Genomic DNA, 25,836 nt, shown 5'->3' on the forward strand with positions numbered 1-25,836 from the left:
TTTTCTATATCCTTAACCATCCTACTAGTTGTGAAGTGGTATACCTCATAGTTTTGACTTGTATTTCCCTGGCGATTAATGATGTTGAGTATCTTTTCTTGTATTACTGACCATTTGTGTATTTTACTTGAAGAATGCTTATTCAGATTGTTTGCCTGTTTTTCATTTGGTATAAAGGCATATTTTTTAAGTTTGTTGATGAGGTATCTATTTAATGATATATGCAAAACACTTAGCAGAGTGTAAGAGCTATAATTCTTTCTTTTAAAACCAATTGAACATAATTAAGATTTATACAATTTTAAAGTTGGCTTAAAGCTCAACATTCAGAAAATTAAGATCATGGCATCTGGTCCCATCACTTCATGGCAAATAGATGGGGAAACAGTGGAAACAGTGTCAGACTTTATTTTTTGGGGCTCCAAAATCACTGCAGATGGTGATTGCAGCCATGAAATTAAAAGATGCTTACTCCTTGGAAGGTAAGTTATGACCAACCTAGATAGCATATTAAAAAGCAGAGGCATTACTTTGCCAACACAGGTCTGTCTACTCAAGGCTATGGTTTTTCCTGTGGTCATGTATGGATGTGAGAGTTGGACTGTGAAGAAAGCTGAGTGCCGAAGAATTGATGCTTTTGAACTGTGGTGTTGGAGAAGACTCTTGAGAGTCCCTTGGACTGCAAGGAGATCCAACCAGCCCATCCTAAAGGAGATCAGTCCTGGGTGTTCTTTGGAAGGACTGATGCTAAAGCTGAAACTCCAGTACTTTGGCCACCTCATGCGAAGAGTTGACTCATTGGAAAAGACTCTGATGCTGGGAGGGATTGGGGGCAGGAGGAGAAGGGGACGACAGAGGATGAGATGGCTGGATGACATCACCAACTCGATGGACGTGAGTCTGAGTGAACTCTGGGAGTTGGTGATGGACAGGGAGGCCTGGCGTGCTGCGATTCATGGGGTCGCAAAGAGTTGGACACGACTGAGCGACTTAACTGAACTGAAAACAGCAGCAGGATACAAATTCTACTCAAGTTCCCATAAACTATAAACCAGAAAACAGTGAAACATATCCAGGGGCATAAAACAAGGTGCAAATATTTCAGAGTCTCGGGGTATTGAAATCATACAGTCTGTTCTCTTAGCACTGTGGAAATAACCCACATATTTTCAAGTAAAATGTGACATGCTCAGTAAGTAAAGGCAGATTTTTAAAAATTATTTCTAATTTATAAATATTTAATAAAATCTAACATCTCCATGTATATATCATAATACACATATAATAATAATAATATCAATAATACTCACTTGATTAAAAAGAGTAAAAGTACCTGACACTGGAACCCCTTAAAAACAGGTTATTATATAGATCCTTCAACCAAAACCCTTTACATAATAATGATTAAACATTGCTGATTACCCATGACTTCTAGTTTAGTGTTCTCCAAGATCTCCTATAGGTTTTCCTTTGTGGCCCAGCTGGTAAAGAATCTGCTTGCTATGTGGGAGTCCTGGGTTTGATCCCTGGGTTGGGAAGGTCCCCTGGAGAAGGGAAAGGCAATGGGAAATGGGAAAGACTAGAGATCTCTTCAAGAAAATTAGAGATATCAAGGTAATATTTCATGCAAAGATGGGCACAATAAAGGACAGAAATGGTATGGACCTAAGAGAAGCAGAAGATATTAAGAAAAGGTGGCAAGAATATACAGAAGAAGTGTACAAAAAAGATCTTCATGACCCAGATAACCACGATGGTGTGAGCAGTCACCTAGAGCCAGACATCCTGGAATGTGAAATCAAATGGGCCTTAGGAAGCATCTCTATGAATAAAGCTAGGGGAGGTGATGGAATTCCAGTTGAGCTATTCCAAATCCTAAAAGATGATGACATGAAAGTGCTGCATTCAATATGCCAGCAAATTTGGAAAACTCAGCAGTGGCCACAGGACGGAAAAGGTTGGTTTTCATTCCAATCCCAAAGAAAGGCAATGCCAAAGAATGTTCAAACTACTGGACAATAGTACTCATCTCACATGCTAGCAAAGTAATGCTCAAAATTCTCCAAGCCAGGCTTCAACAGTATGTGAACCATGAACTTCCAGATGTTCAAGCTGGATTTCAAAAAGGCAGAGGAACCAGAGATCAAATTGCCAACATCCGCTGGATCATCAAAAAAGCAAGAGAGTTCCAGAAAAACATGTGCTTCTGCTTTATTGACTATGCCAAAGCCTTTGACTGCATGGATCACAGCAAACTGTGGAAAATTCTTCAAGAGATGGGAATACCAGAATACCTGACCTGCCTCCTGAGAAATCTGTATGCAGGTCAAGAAGCAACAGTTAGAACTGGACATGGATCAACAGACTGGTTCCAAACCGGGAAAGGAGTACGTCAAGGCTGTATATTGTCACCCGGCTTATTCAACTTATATGCATAGCACACCATGCAAAATGCCAGGATGGATGAAGCACAAGCTGGAATCAAGATTTCTGGGAGAACTATTAATAACCTCAGATATGCAGATGACACCATCCTTATGGCAGAAAGTGAAGAAGAACTAAAGAGCGTCTTGATGAAAATGAAAGAGGAGAGTGAAAAAGCTGGCTTAAAACTCAACATTTAAAAAATGAAGATCATGGCATCCAGTCCCATCACTTTGTGGCAAATACAAGGGAAAAAAGTGAAGGCAGTGACATATTTTATTTTCTTGGTCTCCAAAAGCACTGCAGATGTTGATTGCAGCCATGAAATTAAAAGACTGTTGCCCCTTGGAGAAGAGTTATAACCAACCTAGACAGCATATTAAAACACAGAAACATTATATTGTCAACAAAGGTCCATCTAGTCAAGGCTAAGGTTTTTCCAGTAGTTATGTATGGATGTGAGAGTTGGACTATCTAGAAAGCTGAGCACTGAAGAATTGATGCATTTGAACTGTGGTGTTAGAGAAGACTCTTGTGAGTCCCTTGGACTGCAAGGAGATCCAAGTACCTGATAGACTGCAGTCTATCCTGAAGGAAATCACTCCTGAAAATTCATTGGAAGGACTGATGCTGAAGCTGAAACTCCAATGCTTTGGCCACCTGATGTGAAGAACTGACTCATTGGAAAAGACCCTGATGCTGGGAAAGATTGAAGACGGGAGGAGAAAAGAACAGAGGATGAGATAGATGGTTGGATGGCACCACCAATTTGATGGATATGAGTTTGAGTAAACTACGGGAATTGCTGATAAACAGGGAAGCCTGGTGTGCTGCAGTCCATGGGGTAACAAAGAGTCTGACATGACTGAGCAACTGAACGAACTGACTGAAGGTCTCCTATGTTACAACTTGGATCTGTATGTTCCAGTGAATATCATTTCCAAAAATATTGTATTTGATTTCCACAGTTTTCCTTTGAAAATTATCACTCTGGTTATGAGCCATGTTCTCAAAGTTTCATTTGTCTATTCCCCTGACAGCCCTTTAAGAACTCAGCATTAATGAGAAAGATGTTTTGATTTTTCTTTCTCAAACAGTATCTCATCTTCTCTGGCAGGAAATTCTCTTACCTTACTGTGAACAGAAGCCTACTGACCTATAGTAACTAGAAGCTATTGATGTCCAACACTGGGTCTCTGTCAATCTACGCTTGCCTGGGATGGCAAGGTTTCTCACACCTCAGCACATCAAATGCTGCCACTGACCTTCGCCACTTTGTATCATCTATGTGGGTGGTAACCATGAGTCTTGGGATTTCCAGTAGAGTTCCAATTTCAAGAAATTGATCACTTTCCAAATGTGTAAGTAGGACTTAATTTCCCTAGTGTTTAAAATAAAAATAAAAATTTTCATATAAATAAATAAATTTATAAATCTTTAAAAATTTTTCTTTTTTTATTGATTCAGTATCTTGATTTGTGTCAGGTATATGTGATGCATCTTAGAAAGAATACTAAAATACCAAGATAAGCTGAGGGCATGTGGAAACCCTCAGTGGGTTAACTGCTCATGCTGCTGCTGCTCAGTTGCTCAGTCGCGTCCGACTCTTTCTAACACCATGGACTGTAGCCTACCAGGCTCCTCTGTCCATGGGGATTCTCCAGGCAAGAATACTGGAGTAGGTTGCCATGCCCTCCTCCAGGGGATCTTCCCTAACCAGGGTTCCAATGCAGGTCTCCTGCATTGCAGGCAGATTCTTGACTGATTGAGCCACCAGGGAAGCCCTAATACTTAATATTCCATAAATATTGGTTTAATATTTATTTGGAGTCTAAAGACAATCTGGTTTCCAATTAACAAAAATTACATACAACAGGGAATTTTGCACAGTTATTATGAACTTCATGAAAAATAATACATAATAAAATTAATTGGAATATCAGTTTTTCTCAGTCATGTCTGACTCTTTGCAACCCCATGGACTGTGGCCCTCCAGGCTCCTCTGTCCATGGGAGTCTCCAGGCAAGAATACTGGATTGGGTAGCCATTCTCTTCTTCAGGGGATCTTCCCGACCCAGGGATTGAACATGGGTCTTCTGCATTGCAGGCAGATTCTTAATCATATGAGCCACCAGGAAAACCCCTTTCACTTTTTCATTCACAAAGGTTAACTGGAATATCAATTATGATAGACATAGTGCATAAACAACTGAATATTCATCAGTAGGAGTTTATATAGTAATTATGTAAACTACACAATGAAATATAATATGAGCATTTAAAAATATAAAATTCTGCATTTATGATATGGAATTGATGCTTTCAAATTGTGGTACTGGAAAAGACTCTTGAGAGTCCCTTAGATCGCAAGGAGATCCAATCAGTCAATCCTAAAGGAAATTGACCCTGAATAATAGTGGAAGGACTGATGCTGAAGCTGAAGCTCCAATACTTTGGCCACCTTATGTGAAGAGCCAACTTATTGGAAAAGGCCCTGATGCTGGAAAAGATTGAGGGGAGGAGGAGAAGGGAGTGGCAGAGGATGAGATGGTTGACTGGCATCATTGATTCAATGGACATAAGTTTGGGCAAACTCTGGAAGACAGTGAAGGGACAAGGAAGCCTGGTGTGCAATAGTCCATGAGGTCATAGAGTCCGACATGCTACTGAACAACAACAACATAATATAAACTGTTCTCAGGTGTTTTAATTGAAAAAATACAAAGTACATAATGACATACGTAACATGTTGTGAGTGAAGCGAGTGAAGTCGCTCAGTCGTGTCCAACTCTTTGCAACCCCATGGACTGTAGCCTACCAGGCTCCTCCGTCCATGGGATTCTACAGGAAAGAATACTGGAGTGGGTTGCCATTTCCTTCTCCAGGGGATCTTCCCGACCCAGGGATCAAACTTGGGTCTCCATTATTGCAGGCAGATGCTTTGCCCTCTGAGTCACAGAATCCCTTATATAACACGTTCAGTTCAGTTCAGTTCAGTCCCTCAGTCATGTCCAACTCTTTGAGACCCCATGAATCACAGCATGCCAGGCCTCCCTGTCCATCACCAACTCCCAGAGTTCACTCAAACTCATGTCCATCGAGTCGGTGATGCCATCCAGCCATCTCATTCTCTGTCTTCCCCTTCTCCTCCTGCCCCCAATCCCTCCCAGCATCAGGGTCTTTTCCAATGAGTCAACTCTTAGCATGAGGTGGCCAAAGTATTGAAATTGCAGCTTCAGCATCAGTCCTTCCAATGAATACCCAGGACTGATCTCCTTCAGAATGGACTGGTTGGATCTCCTTGCAGTCCAAGGGACTCTCAACAGTCTTCTCCAACACCAGTTCAAAAGCATCAATTCTTCGGCACTCAGCTTTCTTCACAGTCCAACTCTCACATCCATACACGACCACTTGAAAAACCATAGCCTTAACTAGATGGACCTTTGTTGGCAAAGTAATATCTCTGCTTTTCAATATGCTATTTACGTTGGTCATAACTTTCCTTCCAAGGAGTAAGTGTCTTTTAATTTCATGGCCGCAATCACCATCTACAGTGATTTTGGAGACCAGAAAAATAAAGTCTGACACTGTTTCCACTGTTTCCCCATCTATTTCCCATGAAGTGATGGGACCAGGTACCATGATCTTAGTTTTCTGAATGTTGAGCTTTAAGCCAACTTTTTCACTCTCCTCTTTCACTTTCATTAACAGGCTTTTTAGTTCCTTTTCACTTTCTGCCATAAGGGTGGTGTCATCTGCATATCTGAGGTTATTGATATTTCTCCCGGCAATCTTGATTCCAGCTTGTGCTTCATCCGGCACAGCGTTTCTCATGATGTACTCTGCATATAAGTTACATAAGCAGGGTGATGATATACAGCCTTGACAAACTCCTTTTCCTATTTGGAGCCAGTCTGTTGTTCCATGTCCAGTTCTAACTGTTGCTTCCTGACCTGCATATAGGTTTCTCAAGAGCCAGGTCAGGTGGTCTGGTATTCCCATCTCTTTCAGAATTTTCCACAGTTTATTGTGATCCACACAGTCAATGGCTTTGGCATAGTCAATAAAGAAGAAATAGATGTTTTTCTGGAACGTTCTTGCTTTTTCAATGATCCAGTGGATGTTGGCAATTTGATCTCTGGTTCCTCTGCCTTTTCTAAAATCAGCTTGAACATCTGGAAGTTCGCGGTTCGCGTATCGCTGAAGCCTGGCTTGAAGAATTTTGAGCATTACTTTACTAGCATGTGAGATGAGTGCAATTGTGCAGTAGTTTGAGCATTCTTTGGCATTGCCTTTCTTTGGGATTGGAATGAAAACTGGCCTTTTCCAGTCCTGTGGCCACTGCTGAGTTTTCCACATTTGCTGGCATATTGAGTGCAGCACTTTCACAGCATCATCTTTCAGGATTTGGAATAGCTCAACTGGAATTCCATCACCTCCACTAGATTTGTTCCTAGTGATGCTTTCTAAGGCCCACTTGACTTCACATTCCAAGATGTCTGGCTCTAGGTGAGTGATCACACCATCATGATTATCTGGGTCATGAAGATCTTTTTTGTACAGTTTTCTGTATATTCTTGCCATCTCTTCTTAATATCTTCTGCTTCTCTTAGGTCCATGCCACTTCTGTTCTTTATAGAGCCCATCTTTGCATGAAATTGTTCCCTTGGTATCTCTAATTTTCTTGAAGAGATCTCTAGTCTTTCCCATTCTGTTGTTTTCCTCTATTTCTTTGCATTGATCGCTGAGGAAGGCTTTCTTATCTCTTCTTGCTATTCTTTGGAACTCTGCATTCAGATGCTTATATCTTTCCTTTTCTCCTTTGCTTTTCACTTCTCTTCTTTTCTTCTTTTCACAGCTATTTGTAAGGCCTCCTCAGACAGCCATTTTGCTTTTTTGCATTTCGTTTCCATGGGGATGGTCTTGATCCCTGTCTCCTGTACAATGTCATGAACCTCCATCCATAGTTCATCAGGCACTCTGTCTATCAGATCTAGTGCCTTAAATCTATTTCTCACTTCCACTGTATAATCATAAGGGATTTGATTTAGGTCATACCTGAATGGTCTAGTGGTTTTCCCTACTTTCTTCAATTTAAGTCTGAATGTGGAAATATTTCTGTGAATAAACTTACAAATGCATGAAATATCTCCTGAGGTTTATCCAAGGAACTGGGAACTGGCTATCTCTGCGGAATGAACTGGTAGCTGGGAGCAGGGGAAAAAATGGAGACTTCTCACTGGACACCATGGAGCATCTTTCCACCTCATATGTATTAATCCTCTTTAATAATTCACAAATCTTATAAATAAATAAAGCAAACTGAGAAGTTTATCACATGTTTTTGTTACATGCTATTTCTCATATCATTCATCTTCTTGAGAGGCATTGTAACTCCCAAGATTTAGGTAGTCAAATAACTTCTTCTTGGTAATATGGACTAGGTTCACATTATTAGCGTTCAGATATTCTGCTGAGATGGCAAACTTAAGGCAACTATGTGCAAGCCTACTCCAGAGATTATGGGGCTCTTTATAGAGGGAGTACCAGTGAGGACTTAAAAAAAATCTGTTTCCATTCAATGTCCTTTTATTTTTCTGGTTATTTAAGAAGTTAAATGAGGAAACCTGAATTAACTGGCACCATATTTCTGATTTATTCTGGTAAGTTTTATTGACCTTTCAGACTGGAGCCCTGGGACCCTGCCGTCTAGTTGCTTCTTAATCCTTCTGTGGTTTCACATAGATGTGAGTTTCCTAATGTTATATGAGTTAAAACTTCATAGAAAGTAAAATAACAAGAGAATCTAAAATTTCATTTCAATTTTAACCCAAATAGAAGTTTAAACTTTTGGGATCCCTTTACTGAAGGTCTTCTTTTTAAATCCATTGTAAGATAAAACCATTTAAAAATGTGTTCTTAAACATGACATTTAGTGAGAAAGCAAGCTATCAAGAAAGAAGCATAAAAGATGTTAAGAGAATTTGTAACAAGAAGAATACAGAGTTATTTCTTCATATCCTCATAAGTTTGGTTTAATTCATTTTAGTTTAATGACTTGTCATAAGTAGTGTTAATAATAATGAAAAATCATCATACTATAGGAAAAAAAAAAGTTTATCCAGCTGTTATGACCAGAGCTCTTCCTTTAAGTTTTAGATAGACCCTTTCTCCTTTTACATATATGTACTTCGTGTGTGCATGTGTGTATATGTTATAGTCCTTTTGCTTTGTTACAAATGAAATCTGATTTTTTCCAATTACCAAATAGTTTCTCTATATATGACTGAGTAAACTTTCACTGAAATGATTTGACCTTACTTGAGAAAGACGCTGCATGCTATTTTCTCCAGAAAATAGAGCTAAATACATATACACCCTTAAAATTGTGGAGAGCAAACTAAAGTTTCAGTAGGAAAAATTATGCCAATTCCCTATTATTTAACATTTTAGCTATATATTTTTTCATAGTATCAGCTAATCTTACACTCTGGAGCCTGCAATATAATCCATGTTTGCACTCAAGAAAATCTAGTCCAAGAAGTTCACCTGTGAAAAGTGGGGGAGGGAAGAGTAAGGTCACAACAGTAGAGAAACCTGACAAGCAATCCTTCAGCCAGGTGATCAACATGAAAGTGATAAGGAATGCTGATAGTATGTGCCCCTGATGTGGGGAGATGAGTATGACACTTCCTCTCTGTGTTTTTTCTCCCCAAACACACAGCTCCAGGTTAATCATGAGAAAAATTAGACAAATCTCAATTGAAGGAACTTTTACAAAATACCTGTCTGATACTTTTTTAAAGTGTCCGAATAATCAAACACTAAGTCAGAGAAACTCTTAGAGCCAAGAGAAGACTTAGACCACATAGTGTTAGTCACTTAGTAGTGTCTGACCCTTTGAGACTGCGTGAACTGTAGTCCGCCAGGCTCCTCTGTCCACAGAATTCTCTAGGTAAGAATACTGGAGTGGCTTGCCATTTCCTTCTCCATAGAACACATAACAACAAAATATAATAATGCATCCTGGATGAGATCCTGGACGATAAAACTAATATTTTCTTCTCTAGGGTCATTGAAATAAATGGACTTTAGTTAACGTATCAGTTTTGGCTCACTAGTTGTCACAAAGTTGTCAAACTGATGTAAGATGTTGATAATAAGGGAAACTGAGGGCAGGGTATTTGGAAACTCTCTGTACTATTGTCTCGATATTTCTGTAACCCTGGAACTGCTCTAAAACTTTGTTTATTAACAACATAGGTTACCAAGACTTAAAAGAAATAATATATTCCTTTCGTTCAGCAGGAAATGCTGGTACTACTAACAGATTCTACTGTCATTAGTTTAACACCAGGCATTATACAGGTAATTTTTCATTATTCTTTTTTAGTTTAGATAAATGTAACAGGAAAACTCAGCAGTGGCCACAGGACTGGAAAAGGTCAGTTTTCATTTCAATCCCAAAGAAAGGCAATGCCAAAGAATGTTCAAACTACAGCACAATTGCACTCATCTCACATGCTGGTAAAGTAACGCTCAAAATTCTCCAAGCCAGGCTTCAGCAATATGTGAACTGTGAACTTTCAGATGTTCAAGCTGGTTTTAGAAAAGGCAGAGGAACCAGAGATCCAATTGCCAACATCCGCTGGATTATCGAAAAAGCAAGAGAGTTCCAGATAAACATCTGTTTCTGCTTTATTGACTATGCCAAAGCCTTTGACTATGTGGACCTCAACAAACTGTGGAAAATTCTGAAAGAGATGGGAATACCAGACCACCTGCCTGCCTCTTGAGAAACCTATATGCAGGTCAGGAAGCAACAGTTAGAACTGGACATGGAACAACAGACTGGTTCCAAATAGGAAAAGGAGTTTGTCAAGGCTGTATGTTGTCACCTGCTTATTTAACTTATATGCAGAGTACATCACGAGAAATGCTGTGCTGGATGAAGCACAATAACTGGAGTCAAGATTGCCGGGAGAAATATCAATAACCTCAGATATGCAGATGACACCACCTTTATGGCAGAAAGTGAAGAACAACTAAAAAGCCTCTTGATGAAACTGAAAGAGGAGAGTGAAAAAGTTGACTTAAAGATCATGGCATCTAGTCCCATCACTTCATGGGAAATAGATGGGTAAACTGTGGAAACAGTGTCAGGCTTTATTTTTCTGGGCTCCAAAATCACTGCAGATGGTGATTGCAGCCATGAAATTAAAAGACGCTTACTCCTTGGAAGGAGTTATAACCAACCTTGACAGCATATTCAAAAGCAGAGACATTACTTTGCCAACAAAGGTCCGTCTAGTCAAGGCTATAGTTTTTCCAGTGGTCATGTATGGATGTGAGAGTTGAACTATAAAGAAAGCTGAGTGCTGAAGAATTGATGCTTTTGAACTGTGGTGTTGGAGAAGACTCTTGAGAGTCCCTTGGACTGCAAGGAGATCCAACCAGTACATTCTAAAGGAGATCAGTCCTGGGTGTTCATTGGAAGGACTGATGTTGAAGCTGAAACTCCAGTACTTTGGCTACCTGATGCGAAGAGCTGACTCATTGGAAAAGACCCTGATGCTGGGAAAGATTGAAGGCGGGATGAGAAAGGGAAGACAGAGAATGAGATGGCTGTATGGCATCACCGACTCAATGGACATGAGTTTGGGTAAACTGTGGGAGTTTGGTGATGGACAAGGAGGCCTGGCGTGCTGAAGTTCATGTGGTCACAAAGAGTCAGACATGACTGAGCGACTGAAGTGAACTGAACAAGAAAAAATGCATCATGCATGTCTTCATACACTCTTGCATTTTTCTCCTGGATTACATCCAACACTCCATGAAGAAAAAGGATGAAAGTTATGCAGGTAGATTGTCACTACAGAGGAATTCAGAACTGAGAATAGTGCTCTCTGGGATGTGTTCATGGTGGGATGGTGTGCATATGTGTGCATGTGTGCATGCATGGGTACATGGATGGGCCTGTGTCTCTGTGTTAGGAGTATTAGAAAGAAGAAACTATAAGATGTTCTGTGGCAAAAGGCAGTACGGAGAAGACTTGAGAGATCAGAATAGTAAGGGAAGAGATGAAGCTCTTTGGGTGAAGAAAATGTTTCCCAGGAATTTCAGAGACCCAAAGAGATAAGAATTTTTAAAAATTAACTCACTACAGGATTGAATGAGATATAGGAGTAAAGACTGGAATATCTATTTGGCTGTTCTTTGAATATAATGCATTCTGGGGTGGAAAGGTGTGTGTTATGTATTTATAAGCATTGCAATTATATATGTATTTCCATTTTAAATCAAGTTTTAAAAAGGAAACAATTCATTACAATATGGATTACAATAATAATATCTTGTCAAAAAATAAAATGTTACCTATGGTTCAAATGTATTCTCAGATGTAAATGTATAGTTCTATTGCAGAATAGAATAGTATAATAATGTGAACTTATTTTGAAACAATAAATTTAAGTATAATATCCATTATTATTTTCTTTGAGAGTTTCTTTGAATATTCAGGATAAGTTGTTTCTTTTCTAATTTCTTTACATGTAATATATATGTAAATTCAGAAAATGGAATTTTCTGAAATGAAATTCAGAAAATTCAAATTTTCTGCATTCAACTCTGAGTTTTTTTCTGATAAAAGAATCACAGGAAATTGATTCTGAATTTTGTATTTAATGCTTACTTTTTATTTAAAGATAGATGTTGTACTAAATGTAAAGTTTACTATACATTACAAATGTCTTTTTCTCATTAATAACCCCAAATTTTTGAGGATAATAAAACAAAATTGATCTCACTTCTAATACATTTTAAAGTGATTTTATCACTGTTGAGTAATTCACAAATGGCACATACAATTATGAATACAGGAGAAAAGAGGTTGAAATACTCCTACCAGAGATGTAGCTAATTGCTGAGACATTCTGTTGATAAAACATGAATTATAAATAAAAAGTTGATAAGGAATATAATACATGGAATATAGAATTTATTCATAACCGCTAACAACTCAAACCCAGTACTATCTGATTTAGATGCCACCTCCACCCCTAAAACACAAAGAGGCACAGAGAAAATAAAGCAGAAGAGTTATTTCTGTCAATCAACTTTCTGTGGGGAGATAAGGCATATTCATGTCCAACTATGGTATGTATGTAGTTGTTGCTTGGTGGCTAAGTTGTGTCCGACTCCTTTGCAACCCCATGGCAGTAGCCTGCCAGGCTCCTCTGTCCATGTGATCTCCTAGGCAAGAATACTGGAGAGGGTTGCCATTTCCTTCTCCAGGGGATCTTCCCCACCCAGGGATTACACCTATGTCTCCTGCATTGGCACTTGGGTTCTGTACCACTGAGTCACCAGGGAAGACCAACTATGGTATACAGTAATGTTAATATAATCAGAGGTGGGATAAATTACTTTTCTCCAGTACAGATAAGCTGTATTTGAGTTGGGTCTTAACCATAAGTAGGACTTGAATTTGCAGTGTTGGTAAAGTAGGACATTCTGGGTGCAGTTAAGACCCGTGAGCAATAACACCAGAACAAAAAGGAAGAAGAAAGCTGTGGCAAATGAAGAATTAAACTTGATTGAAGTGTTTCAACAGAAGTAGTTTGAGATAATGTATAGTAAGGGTAATGTGGTAATGATGCAGGGAAAATGGTTGTAAAATGAGATAAGCAGGTAATAAAATCCATAGCTATCTAGATACTTAACTGAGTTGATCCATTTAATACAGTCACTTATTCATTCAAGCATTTCTTGACTGCCTACTATGTGCTGAATCATTGTGTACCCCTTGTGCAGAAATCAGTTTCTGAACTTAACTTTATTCCCCAAATGATTTAGGATTTAGGAAGAGTTAGCCAAGTTAACAAGTTAACCAAATTAACCAAGAAGTAAACAAAGATAAGAAGTCAAGGCTTCTTGCTGCCTTTCATCTTCCCTGATGGAACAATCAGAGGCTGCACAGAGACCATCTGTGAGTGGTCTCACTTTCAGAAAAGCAACACAGGGACATCCCTGGTCATCCAGTGGTTAAGAATCTGCCTTCCAGTGCAGGGGATGCAGATCTGATCCCTGGTCTGGAAACTAAGATCCCGCATGCCCGAGGAAGAAGTAAGCCCAGGCACTGCAACTAGCGAGAAGCCCATGCACCGCAATGAGCACCTGATGCAATGAAACAAAGAAAGAACGAATGAAAAAAAATATACTGAGTAAAAAATAACCATTAAAAAGAAAAGAAAAGCAGCACGTGACCAAGACCACATAGAGCATGAGCCAAGCTGACTGACTTGGGACTCTTTCTGTGTGCTGAGAGGAGTCTAGCATGTGGCTTTGGGGCAAGAGTTCTGGATGCAAGTCTGGCTTGGTATCCTCACTGTCACTAGCTAGCTATGTAGCCTTGGGCATATCACTTCATCTGTGATTATGTTTCCTCTGTGTCACAGTTTCTTCATCTGTAATACAATAAAGTGCTTGCTTAGACCAGCCTGCTATAGGGCAAGTACTTAAACATCAGTTATCAAAGTTATAACATATTTGATCTAAATAACAAGGGATGACTCTCTGGAGAGTCTTGGGCATTTTACTTTTAAGTCTGTGGTATCTCTCAGGGCCCAGGGAATGGGGCTCACGGCCTTGCTTCCTTTTGTTCAAGACCATTGTCAGAGAGTTGAGAGCTGTCTTGTTCAGTCGCTCAGCTGTGTCCAACTCTTTGCAACCCCATGAACTGCAGCATGCCAGGCTTCCCTATCCTTTACTATCTCCCTGAGTTTGCTCAAACTCATGCCCATTGAGTCATTGATGCCATCCAACCATCTCATCCTCTGGCACTGCAACTAAAGAGAAGTCCATCACCCCCTTCTTCTTCTGCCCCCCAATCTTTCTCAGCATCAGGGTCTTTTCCAATGAGTCAGCTCTTTGCATCAGGTGGCCAAAGTATTGGAGCTTCAGCTTCAGCATCAGTCCTTCCAATGAATATTCAGAACTGATTTCCTTTAGGATTGACTGGTTTGATATCCTTGCAGTCCAAGGGGCTCTCAAGAATCTTCTCTAGCACCACACTTCAAAAGCATCAATTCTTTGGTTCTCAGCCTTCTTTACGGTCCAACTCTCATATCCATACATGACTACTGGAAAAACCAAAACTTGACTATATAGAACTTGGTTGGCAAAATGATGTCTCTGCTTTTTAATACAGTCTAGGTTTGTCATCAGAGAAGGCAATGGCACCCCACTCCAGTACTCTTGCCTGGAAAATCCCATGGACAGAGGAGCCTGGTAGGCTGCAGTCCATGGGGTTTCGAGGAGTCGGACACGACTGAGCGACTTCACTTTCACTTTTCACTTTTCACTTTCATGCATTGGAGAAGGAAATGGCAACCCACTCCAGTGTTCTTGCCGGGGAATCCCAGGGACGGGGGAGCCTGGTGGGCTGCCATCTATGGGGTCGCACAGAGTCAGACACGACTGAAGTGACTTAGCAGCAGCAGCAGCAGGTTTGTCACAGCTATTCTTCCAAGGAGCAAGCATCTTTTAATTTTGTGGCTGCAGTCACCATTCCCAGTGATTTTGGAGCCCAAGAAAATGAAATCTGACACTGTTTCTACATTTTTCCCATGAAGTAATGGGGACCAGAGGCCATGATCTTCGTTTTTTGAATGTTGGATTTTAAGCCGGCTTTTTCACTCTCTTTCACATTCATCAAGAGGCCCTTTAGTTCCTCCTCACTTTTTGGAGTTAAAGTGATATCATCTGAATATCTGAAGTTGTTGATATTTCTCCCAGAAATCTTGATTCCAGCTTGTGATTCATCTAGGCTGACATTTTGCATGATGTACTCTGCATATAAGTTAAACAAGCAGGCTGACAATATACAGCCTTGACGTACTCCTTTTCCTATTTGGAACCAGTCTGTTGTTTCATGTCCAGTTCTAACTGTTGCTTCCTGACCTGCATCCAGGTTTCTCAGAAGGCAGGCAGGTGGTCTGGTACGCCCATCTCATCAAGAATATGCCACAGTTTGTTATGATTCATACAGTCAAAGGCTTTAGCATAGTCAATGAAACAGAAGTAGATGTTTTCCTGGAATTCCCTTGCTTTTTCTGTGATCCAACAGATGTTGGCAGTTTGATCTCTGTTTCCTCTGCCTTTTCTAAACCCAGCTTGAACATCTAGAAGTTCTTGGTTCACATAGTGCTGAAGCCTAGCTTGAGGGATTATGAGCATAATCTTGCTGGCATGTGAAATGAGTGCAATTGTATGGTAATTTGAACATGTTTTGGCATTACCTTTCTTTGGGATTGGAATGAAAACTGACCTTTTCCAGTCCTGTGGCCACTGCTGAGTTTTCCAAATTTGCTGGCATAATGAGGGCAGCACTTTAACAGCATCATCTTTTAGGATTTGAAATAGCTCATCTGAAATTCCGTCACCTCCACTAGCTTTATTCACAGTAATGCTTCTTAAGGCCCACTTGACTTCACACTCCAGGATGTCTAGCTCTAGGTGAGTGACCATACCATCATGGTTATCCAGGTCATTAACTAGGTAAGAGTCTGTCTTACCTCTGCCTTTTCTGTTTGTTTTATGCCACATCTGTTTCCATTTAGTCTGGATGTCCAGGTTGGATAAGTAGATGCTTAAACATTTGAAAATACATATCTAATCCAAGTCTGGTTCCTTTATTGTACTTTATCATAAATATAGTACTAATAAGGATTGTAAGGAAACATCAGTATTTTCAAGAAGAAAATCAATTGATCAGTTCCAGTTTCAAATTATCTTCAGAGAATTTAACTTTTCAGATCCAGTGCTCATCTTTTTTTTTTAAATTTTATTTTATTTTTAAACTGTACATAATTGTATTAGTTTTGCCAAATATCAAAATGAATCTGCCACCGGTATACATGTGTTCCCCATCCTGAACCTTCCTCCCTCCTCCCTCCCGATACCATCCCTCTGGGTCGTCCCAGTGCTCTAGCCCCAAGCATCCAGTATCGTGCATCGAACCTGGACTGGCATCTCGTTTCATACATGATATTTTACATGTTTCAATGCCGTTCTCCCAAATCTTCCCACCCTCTCCCTCTCCCATAGAGTCCATAAGACTGTTCTATACATCAGTGTCTCTTTTGCTGTCTTGTACACAGGGTTATTGTTACCATCTTTCTAAATTCCATATATATGTGTTAGTATACTGTATTGGTGTTTTTCCTTCTGGCTTACTTCACTCTGTATAATAGGCTCCAGTTTCATCCACCTCATTAGAACTGATTCAAATGAATTCTTTTTAATGGCTGAGTAATACTCCATTGTGTATATGCACCATAGCTTTCTTATCCATTCATCTGCTGATGGACATCTAGGTTGCTTCCATGTCCTGGCTATTATAAACAGTGCTGCGATGAACATTGGGGTACACGTGTCTCTTTCCCTTCTGGTTTCCTCAGTGTGTATGCCCAGCAGTGGGATTGCTGGATCATAAGGCAGTTCTATTTCCAGTTTTTTAAGGAATCTCCACACTGTTCTCCATAGTGGCTGTACTAGTTTGCATTCCCACCAACAGTGTAAGAGGGTTCCCTTTTCTCCACACCCTCTCCAGCATTTATTATTTGTAGACTTTTGGATCGCAGCCATTCTGACTGGTGTGAAATGGTACCTCATAATGGTTTTGATTTGCATTTCTCTGATAATGAGTGATGTTGAGCATCTTTTCATGTGTTTGTTAGCCCTCTGTATGTCTTCTTTGGAGAAATGTCTATTTAGTTCTTTGGCCCATTTTTTGATTGGGTCATTTATTTTTCTGGAATTGAGCTGTAGGAGTTGCTTGTATATTTTTGAGATTAGTTGTTTGTCAGTTGCTTCATTTGCTATTATTTTCTCCCATTCTGAAGGCTGCCTTTTCACCTTGCTAATAGTTTCCTTTGATGTGCAGAAGCTTTTAAGGTTAATTAGGTCCCATTTGTTTATTTTTGCTTTATTTCCAATATTCTGGGAGGTGGGTCATAGAGGATCCTGCTGTGATGTATGTCAGAGAGTGTTTTGCCTATGTTCTCCTCTAGGAGTTTTATAGTTTCTGGTCTTATGTTGAGATCTTTAATCCATTTTGAGTTTATTTTTGTGTATGGTGTTAGAAAGTGTTCTAGTTTCATTCTTTTACAAGTGGTTGACCAGATTTCCCAGCACCACTTGTTAAAGAGATTGTCTTTAATCCATTGTATATTCTTGCCTCCTTTGTCAAAGATAAGGTGTCCATATGTGTGTGGATTTATCTCTGGGCTTTCTATTTTGTTCCATTGATCTATATTTCTGTCTTTGTGCCATTACCATACTGTCTTGATAACTGTGGCTTTGTAGTAGAGCCTGAAGTCAGGTAGGTTGATTCTTCCAGTTCCATTCTTCTTTCTCAAGATCGCTTTGGCTATTCAAGGTTCTTTGTATTTCCATACAAATTGTGAAATTATTTGTTCTAGCTCTGTGAAGAATATTGTTGGTAGCTTGATAGGGATTGCATTGAATCTATAAATTGCTTTGGGTAGTATACTCATTTTCACTATATTGATTCTTCCAATCCATGAACATGGTATATTTCTCCATCTATTAGTGTCCTCTTTGATTTCTTTCACCAGTGTTTTATAGTTTTCTATATATAGGTCTTTAGTTTCTTTAGGTAGATATATTCCTAAGTATTTTATTCTTTCCGTTGCAATGGTGAATGGAATTGTTTCCTTAATTTCTCTTTCTGTTTTCTCATTATTAGTGTATAGGAATGCAAGGGATTTCTGTGTGTTGATTTTATATCCTGCAACTTTACTATATTCATTGATTAGCTCTAGTAATTTTCTGGTGGAGTCTTTAGGGTTTTCTATGTAGAGGATCATGTCATCTGCAAATAGTGAGAGTTTTACTTCTTCTTTTCCCATTTGGATTCCTTTTATTTCTTTTTCTGCTCTGATTGCTGTGGCCAAAACTTCCAAAACTGTGTTGAATAGTAGTGGTGAAAGTGGGCACCCTTGTCTTGTTCCTGACTTTAGAGGAAATGCTTTCAATTTTTCACCATTGAGGATAATGTTTGCTGTGGGTTTGTCATATATAGCTTTTATTATGTTGAGGTACGTTCCTTCTATTCCTGCTTTCTGGAGAGTTTTTATCATAAATGGGGGTTGAATTTTGTCAAAGGCTTTCTCTGCATCTATTGAGATAATCATATGGTTTTTGTTTTTCAATTTGTTAATGTGGTGTATTACATTGATTGATTTGTGGATATTGAAGAATCCTTGCATCCCTGGGATAAAGCCCACTTGGTCATGGTGTATGATCTTTTTAATGTGTTGTTGGATTCTGATTGCTAGAATTTTGTTAAGGATTTTTGCATCTATGTTCATCAGTGATATTGGCCTGTAGTTTTCTTTTTTTGTGGGATCTTTGTCAGGTTTTGGTATTAGGGTGATGGTGGCCTCATAGAATGAGTTTGGAAGTTTACCTTCCTCTGCAATGTTCTGGAAGAGTTTGAGCAGGATAGGTGTTAGCTCTTCTCTAAATTTTTGGTAGAATTCAGCTGTGAAGCCGTCTGGACCGGGGCTTTTGTTTGCTGGAAGATTTTTTATTACAGTTTCGATTTCCATGCTTGTGATGGGTCTGTTAAGATTTTCTATTTCTTCCTGGTCGAGTTTTGGAAAGTTGTACTTTTCTAAGAATTTGTCCATTTCTTCCTCGTTGTCCATTTTATTGGCATATAATTGTTGATAGTAGTTTCTTATGATCCTTTGTATTTCTGTGTTGTCTGTTGTGATCTCTCCATTTTTGTTTCTAATTTTATTGATTTGATTTTTCTCCCTTTGTTTATTGATGAGTCTGGCTAATGGTTTGTCAATTTTATTTATCCTTTCAAAGAACCAGCTTTTGGTTTTGTTGATTTTTGCTATGGTCTCTTTTGTTTCTTTTGCATTTATTTCTGCTCTAATTTTTAAGATTTCTTTCCTTCTACTAACCCTGGGGTTCTTCATTTCTTCCTTTTCTAGTTGCTTTAGGTGTAGAGTTAGATTATTTATTTGACTTTTTTTCTTGTTTCTTGAGGTGAGCCTGTATTGCTATGAACTTTCCCCTTAGGACTGCTTTTACTGTGTCCCACAGGTTTTGGGTTGTTGTGTTTTCATTTTCATTTGTTTGTATGCAAATTTTGATTTCTTTTTTGATTTCTTCTGTGATTTGTTGGTTATTCAGCAGTGTGTTGTTCAGCCTCCATATGTTGGAATTTTTAATAGTTTTTCTCTTGTAATTGAGATCTAATCTTACTGCATTGTGGTCAGAAAAGATGCTTGGAATGATTTCTATTTTTTTGAATTTACCAAGGCTAGCTTTATGGCCCAGGATGTGATCTATCCTGGAGAAGGTTCCATGTGTGCTTGAGAAAAAGGTGAAATTCATTGTTTTGGGATGAAATGTCCTATAGATATCAATTCGGTCTAACTGGTCTATTGTATCATTTACAGTTTGTGTTTCCTTGTTAATTTTCTGTTTAGTTGATCTATCCATAGGTGTGAGTGGGGTATTAAAGTCTCCCAGTATTATTGTGTTATTGTTAATTTCTCCTTTCATACTTATTAGCATTTGTCTTACATACTGCAGTGCTCCTGTGTTGGGTGCATATATATTTATAATTGTTATATCTTCTTCTTGGATTGATCCTTTGATCATTATGTAGTGACCTTCTTTGTCTCTTTTCACAGCCTTTGTTTTAAAGTCTATTTTATCTGATATGAGTATTGCTACTCCTGCTTTCTTTTGGTCCCTATTTGCATGGAAAATCTTTTTCCAGCCCTTCACTTTCAGTCTGTATGTGTCCCCTGTTTTGAGGTGGGTCTCCTGTAGACAACATATGTAGGGGTCTTGTTTTTGTATCCATTCAGCCAGTCTTTGTCTTTTGGTTGGGGCATTCAACCCATTTACGTTTAAGGTAATTACTGATAAGTATGATCCCGTTGCCATTTACTTTATTGTTTTGGGTTCGAATTTATACACCATTTTTGTGTTTCCTGTCTAGAGAATATCCTTTAGTATTTGTTGGAGAGCTGGTTTGGTGGTGCAGAATTCTCTCAGTTTTTGCTTGTCTGAAAAGCTTTTGATTTCTCCTTCATACTTGAATGAAATCCTTGCTGGGTACAATAATCTGGGCTGTAGGTTATTTTCTTTCATCATTTTAAGTATGTCTTGCCATTCCCTCCTGGCTTGAAGAGTTTCTATTGAAAGATCAGCTCTTATCCTTATGGGAATTCCCTTGTGTGTTATTTGTTGTTTTTCCCTTGCTGCTTTTAATATTTGTTCTTTGTGTTTGATCTTTGTGAATTTGATTAATATGTGTCTTGGGGTGTTTCGCCTTGGGTTTATCCTGTTTGGGACTCTCTGGGTTTCTTGGACTTGGGTGATTATTTCCTTCCCCATTTTAGGGAAGTTTTCAACTATTATCTCCTCAAGTATTTTCTCATGGTCTTTCTTTTTGTCTTCTTCTTCTGGAACCCCTATGATTCGAATGTTGTAGCATTTAATACTGTCTTGGAGATCTCTGAGATTGTCCTCATTTCTTTTAATTCGTTTTTCTTTTATCCTTTCTGATTCATTTATTTCTACCATTCTATCTTCTAATTCACTAATCCTATCTTCTGCCTCTGTTATTCTACTATTTGTTGCCTCCAGAGTGTTTTTAATTTCATTTATTGCATTATTCATTATATATTGACTCTTTTTTATTTCTTCTAGGTCCTTGTTAAACCTTTCTTGCCTCTTCTCAGTCCTTGTCTCCAGGCTATTTATCTGTGATTCCATTTTAATTTCAAGATTTTGGATCAATTTCACTATCATTATTCAGAATTCTTTATCAGGTAGATTCCCTATCTCTTCCTCTTTTGTTTGGTTTGGTGGGCATTTATCCTGTTCCTTTACCTGCTGGGTATGCCTCTGTCTCTTCATCTTGTTTAAATTGCTGAGTTTGGGGTGTCCTTTCTGTATTCTGGCAGTTTGTGGAGTTCTCTTTATTGTGGCTTTTCCTCGCTGTGTGTGGGTTTGTACAGGTGGCTTGTCAAGGTTTCCTGGTTAGGGAAGCTTGTGTCGGTGTTCTGGTGAGTGGAGCTGTATTTCTTCTCTCTGGAGTTCAATGAAATGTCCAGTAATGAGTTATGAGATGTCTATGGTTTTGGGGTGACTTTGGGCAGCTTGTATTTTGAATCTCAGGGCTGTGTTCCTTTGTTGCTGTAGAGTTTGCTTGGTATGTCTTGCCCTGGAACTTATTGGCCCTTGTGTGGTGCTTGGTTTCAGTGTCAGTACGGAGGCGTTTGATGAGCTCCTGTCAATTAATGTTCCTTGGAGTCAGGAGTTCCCTGGAGTTAGGGTTTGGACTTAAGCCTCCTGCTTCCAGTTATCAGTCTTATTTTTACAGAAGTTTCAAAACTTCTCCTTCTATACAGCACCATTGATAAAACATCTACGTTAAAGATGAAAAGTTTCTCTACTGTGAGGGTCACTCAGAGAGGTTCACAGCATTACAGGGAGAAGAGAAGAGGGAGGAGGGAGTTAGAGGTGACCCAAATGAGATGAGGTGGAATCAATAGTGGAGAGAGTGGGGTAGCCAGTAGTCATTTCCTTATGCACACTCCACAACTGGACCGCTCAGAGATGTTCACGGAGTTATACAGAGAAGAGAAGGAGGAAGGAGACAGAGGTGGCCCGAAGGATAAAAGGGGGGAATGAAAAGGAGGGAGACAGATCCAGCCAGTAATCAGTTCCCTAAGTGTTCTCCACCATCTGGAACACACAGAAATTCACAGAGTTGGGTAGAGTAGAGAGGGGTTAGGGAGGAGACACAGCCGACCTGGTGGAGAAAAAGGAGAGTCCAAAGGGAGAGAGAGCAGTCAAGCCAGTAATCTCACTCCCTAGTGAAAAATGGGTCCTGAAGATTGGGTTCTTAAAGGTACAAAATTGGTAACAAATACATAAAAGCAAAAATTAAAAATCTAGAGTAGAGTTTGGAATTTCAAAAATATGATGTTAAAGAAAAGAAGAAGGAAAAGAAAGAGAGAAAAAACGAACAAAGAAAAACAAACAAGGTCGCGAAAAGTATAAAGAAAATATAGGTACAAAATTGATAACTGGTACCGAAAAGCAAAAATTAAAAATCTAGAGTAGAGTTTGGAATTTCAAAAATACAATGTTAAAAAAAAGGAAGAAGAAGCATAAAGAGAGAAAACAAACAAACAAAAATAGTGTCGCAAAAATCATAAAGAAAATACAGGTACAAAATTGATATCAAATACCAAAAAGCATAAATTAAAAATCTAGAGTAGAGTTTGGAATTTCAGATATACAATGTTATATAAAAGAAGAAGAGAAAGAAACAGAAAAAAAAAAAAAAGTCACAGAAATTATAAAAAGAACTATAGGTACAAAATTGATAACATATACCAAAAAGCTAAAATTGAAAAACTAGAGTAGAGTTTGAAATTTCAAAAACACAATGTTAAAGAAAAGAAGAAAAAAAAAAAAAAACAAGGTCAAAAAATTATAAAATATATATATATGAAGTTTGCTGAAGAAGAAAAAAATAGGGTCTTTTTTTTTTTTGCAAAGTAATAGGTTATAAAAGTGAAAATTAAAGGAACAATAGAGGACTTAAAATTTTTTTTTTAATTAAAAAAAAAGAAAGAATGATCGTAAAAATAGTAAAAATATATCTAGGACTTTTTCTGGTTTTGTTGTGAGTATTGTGGGTTCAGTTCATTTTTGGCTAGTTCCTTGGTCAGACTTATATTTCTCAAGATCTATAGGCCCCTTCCTATGTAGTCCGTAGTAACCACAGGGTTTTCATCTATTGCCTGTAGCTTCCAGGGTGTTTCCCTCTGTTATAGCTTCTTCTGTTTGCTGGTCTCTTCAGTGTCTGGTTTCTGCCCTAACACAAAGGGGACAGTGGAGGAAACTTTTTTTTTTTTTTAGGCTCACTTGTTCAGTCACGCTGTGGGGAGGGAGGGAGGGATGCTGCAAACAAGTAACACTGGCGTGCGCTCGCAGTGCCTCAGCCACACTGGGTCTGCCCCCGCTCACGGCGCGTGTAGCCTCCCTGCCCACACTGCTCGGGCTCTAGGTTGTTCCGCCGGGATCAATCCGAGGCCGGCCCTTGGCTGCATGTACCTTCCAGGTCCAAGCCACTCGGGTTCAGGCACTCGGGTAGTCCTCAGAGTCGCAGACTCAGTTGGGCCTGCGTTTTGTGCTCTTCCCAGGTCTGAGCAGCTCAGGTGATGAGGTGTTTGGCGAGCGCCAATGCTGCGACTTATCGCCTCCCCGCCACTCGGTTATCTGGGTGTCAAATCGGCGCACCTTCTCAGGCAGATGTTAACCGTCCAGACCCCCAAGAAGTTTTAGTTAGCAAAGAAGCCTGCTTACAGTTTTATAGATAATGTCTCTCTGGGGCTGCAATTGCCCCCTTCCGGCTCTGGCTGCCTGTCACCGGAGGGGGAAGGTCTGCAGCCGGCTATCTCTGTTCAGTCCTTTGTTCCGTGCGCAGGCCTGGCGGTGTCTTAGGTTGGGGCTGGCTTTTTGCGTGGTAGATATCCCACAGTCTGGTTTGCTAGCCCAAATTATTTCGCTCAGAAAGCGCTCAGGGTATTCAGGCCAGATTCTTACTCTAAGCGTTGCAGCCCGCGCTGCGCCTCCCTGCCCAGCCCCCGCTTGCTAATGGCGCGTGCAGGCGTCTGCGCTGCTTCTCCGCTGGGGGAGTTACTGTAGGGCTCGCAATCTGCGAGTTTTAAATTGTTTATTTATTTTTTCTCCCTGTTATGTTGCCCTCTGTGCTTCCAAAGCTCGGCACAGATTCGGCAGTGAGAAGGTTTCCTGGTGTTTGGAAACTTCTCTCTTTTTAAGACTCCCTTCCTGGGACGGAACTCCGTCCCTCCCTCTTTTGTCTCTTTTTTTGTCTTTTATATTTTTTCCTACCTCCTTTCGAAGAGTTGGGTTGCTTTTCTGGGTGCCTGATGTCCTCTGCCGGCGTTCAAAAGTTGTTTTGTGGAATTTACTCGATGTTTAAATGCTCTTTTGATGAATTTGTGGGGGAGAAAGTGTTCTCCCCGTCCTACTCCTCCGCCATCTTGGCTCCTCCTCCCCAGTGCTCATCTTTTTTTGACTCAAATTCCCAGTCACATTATTAGCTAAGAATCCAAATACTAAATATTCTATCACCCACCCCTTCTTTTTAAAAAAAAATTTTAAAAAATTTTAGAGCAGTTTTAAATGAACAAAATTGAATGGAAAATGTTTAGAGTTCCCATTTACCCTTTCACTGCTTCACCCCTCTCTGTTTTCTCTCCTTTCTTTATGTATCAGTTATACAACTTTGGACACGACTGAGCGACTGAACTGAACTGAACTATACAGCTTTTAGAATTATTTTTGGTGATTGCTGTAAACTTTATAGTACACATTTAAAATCAATCCAAGTCCATATGGGAAGGGAGAGTGGGGCATTAGTGTTTAATGGGGACAGAGTTTCAGTTTAGGAAGGTGAAAATTAGGCAGATGGATAATGGTGAGAACTGCACAATATGAATGTACTTAGTGCCACTGAACTGTATTGTTAAATATAATTAAAATAGTATAAAACATATTATGTAACTTTTACTGCAGTTGAAAAAAAAAATTATACCATGTTGCAGGCAGTACAACTATCTTATAATAACCAAATATCCCCAATTCCCCCCCTTCCATCCTTTTTTACCTTTGTAGTCATTCATTGCAGTTACACATAAGCATATAGGTATACATACATTCTTAATCAGATATATTGTTACCATTATTTTGTGTACAAATTATTATCTGTTAGATTAATTACGAATAAGAAAATAAAAGTTTTTATTTTACCTTCACTTATTCATTCCCTGATGCTCTTTCTTTCCCAAATTTCTTACCTATGTCATTTTCCTTCTCTCTGAAGAACTTTCAGCATTTTTTTGAAAGGCAGGTTTACTGGCTACAAATTCCCTCTAAGGTCTTTATTTCTTCTTCACATTTGAAGGATAATTTTGCAGGCTACAGAATTCTAGGGTTTTTTTTTTTTAATATTCTAAATATTTCACATAAACTCTTCTTGAGTGCATGATTTCTGAGGAAACATCAAGAGCACTTCTTTGCTTCTTTAAAAGTAGAATTTTTTTCCTTTTCTGTTTTCTTTCCAAATTTTTGCCTTTATGTTTGACATTCTAAAGCTTGACTCCTACATATTTAGGGTAGGTTTGTTTATTTGTTTTCATTTATCTTGCATGATGTTCTCTGAGCTTCCTGGTTATATAATTTTGTGTTTGACATTAATTTGGAAAAATTCTTAATCGTTATTGCTTCAAGCATTGCTTATGTTTCTTCCTCGGT

Source organism: Bos taurus, chromosome 12 (genome assembly GCF_002263795.3).
Source record: "Bos taurus isolate L1 Dominette 01449 registration number 42190680 breed Hereford chromosome 12, ARS-UCD2.0, whole genome shotgun sequence".
NCBI classification, from domain to species: domain Eukaryota; kingdom Metazoa; phylum Chordata; class Mammalia; order Artiodactyla; family Bovidae; genus Bos; species Bos taurus.